At 38.0% G+C, this 2,213-nt stretch overlaps 1 pseudogene; it reads left to right on the top strand.

Annotated features, from left to right (window-relative positions):
- Positions 1–1,223: 1,223 nt before the first annotated feature.
- LOC109678856 (cytochrome c oxidase subunit 7C, mitochondrial pseudogene) lies at positions 1,224–1,415 on the top strand (annotated as a pseudogene).
- The last annotated feature ends 798 nt before the right edge of the window (positions 1,416–2,213 follow it).

Raw genomic sequence — 2,213 nt, 5'->3', positions numbered from 1 at the left:
TAACTTCTAACAACAAGATCTAAATTTGCCCACTTGAATGCATAAATCAGTTCAATTCCACTCACCCACAGCAACTCCATGTGCATGTGTAGACAGTCTTAGTTGCTTCTGTATCATTGACTACATTTTTCTAATTATTCCAAGGGTTCCTATTATATGTAGCTTCCTTATTTTGAGGTTGTGTCATGGCATCTCAAAAGAGAGCGGGTCTTTAAAGAGATTTGGTTGGAGTAAGATAACAACCTAAAACAAATTGTCCAGTGAAAATGGCTGAGGAACTTTTAAAGAACAGTTGAATCTAATGAACCATTTATGCTGTTTTCTGCTCTTTACTGGTTATTAATCATCGCTTCTACTCCATTATCTCTAAACATTCCAGAGATTATTGTTAAATAGTTTTGCCTTAATGGTGCCTTGGGTATTGCAGGAGAAGGAATGAGCCTGCAGAAGGATGGCAGCAGTTTTAGGAGGCGAGATGATTAGTGAAGTGATAGAGAATTCAGTGGGGGAATTAACAAGGGATATAGCAGAAATCCAGGGAACTTTTATGTCATTTGAACTTAGAAGATAGAGTATGATAGAAAAATTGCAGAAGCAGCCCTAGTTCTGTCTTTCCATGTTTGGACCCTTGAAATGTGACTCTAGAACTACTTCTATAAAGAAGACGTTATATTTCCCACCTTTTGGATCCAGGAAGGGCTTGTAACTTGCTTTCATGCCTATTGTACCACAAGGCGATCTGTACCAACTCACACTACTCCTGTTTTTCCTTGCTTTACTTTCCTTTCCTCTCACTTTACCTGCCCTAAGCTCACATCTAACAAGTGTAGTATTAAAATTTAATTTTTATCTAAGTTTGGCTTTCTAAAGTACCCAGATTAAAGTGTGAGACAAAATTAAGAGGACATGGTTCAATAGTCCATCAGTAACTAAAATATGAAAGTATCAACTCTCCCCCAACAAAACAGAAACAGATAACCAGCCTTTAAAATTCCTAAATTAAAGTCAGGCACCTGTGGCTCATGCCTGTAATTCTAACTACTCAGGAAGCAGAGATGGTTCAAACCAAGTCTGGGCAAATGGTTTGTGAGACACTATCTCAAAAAAACCTTTCACAAAAAAGGGCTGGTGGAGAAGGTTGTGAGGCAAGGAGGACTTGGCATATTGTGGTCCTTACTTCTTCCTGTTGTCTCTGTATCTTTTGCAGAGCTTCCAATAGCACCATGTTGGGGCAGAGCATCTGGAGGCTCACAACCTCTGTGGTCTATTAGAGCCACTATGAGGAAGGGCCAGGGAAGAATATTCCATTTTCAGTGGGAAACAAATGGTGATTACTGGCTATGATGAGCTTGAATTTTGGATCTGGACTTGCTGCATCTTTCTTTATAGTAAGACACCAACTGCTTAAGAAATAAGTGTTTTAATTCATTCATTTAACAGACATGAAGAATGTTTCAAGAGGGCAATCTTTTGGAAAATGGATCAAACTCTTGAACTCACAGCATACTAGGTACGTTTGTAAACGCCTGATACTAATGCTTAATGTCTCTTCTCTGAGCTAGAGAATGTGATAATTGGGCATGTGCTTGTGTTATTATTTAGGTAATTCTCAATATTAGTTTTTAAATCATTTTTTCTGGAGCTTTGTCTCTCATACACCATAGATAGGAGGTAAAGGGGGTTCTGATTAATTTCAGCAATGAATCGAATTTATGAGCAGTATATGCTCCCTGCTTAGAATGTCATGACTTACGTGAATTCTATATCTCTTCCTGGAGTAAGACAGCTGCTTAGGCCATTCTTCTTAACATTAGATTTTCTTAGAGCTCTAGTGTAAAACTACTGATTCCCCAGAACTTCTGAATTTTCTATCAGTTTCTGAGGCAGGGACTGTGTTTAACTTCTTTGGTGACCATCTGACAAGTACAGAAATGTGGTTGCTTCCTCCCTTATGTGACTGTCCAGATATTCTTTGTGCTTGTATGCCATTACTCTTTATTAGCCAGTGATGAATCCAGTCTTGTCCTGTGTTGAGAGTTTTTCTATGGAACATTAAGGTTTTGTGTAGTTTAGGGTTCATAAAATGATTTTGAACTTTGGATTCAAATCTCTGCCGTGAAATTACAAATTTAGCCATGTTAGTTTATGTGGAGGAAAAGGTAATAATAATTACCTCCTGAAATTGTTCAGTGGGCTATACATAAAGCCTTTTT

This window comes from Castor canadensis, chromosome 4, assembly GCF_047511655.1.
Source record: "Castor canadensis chromosome 4, mCasCan1.hap1v2, whole genome shotgun sequence".
Classification (NCBI taxonomy): Eukaryota; Metazoa; Chordata; class Mammalia; order Rodentia; family Castoridae; genus Castor; species Castor canadensis.
The sequence above is the reverse complement of the archived record's forward strand: the minus strand, read 5'-3'. Positions and strand labels throughout refer to the sequence as shown.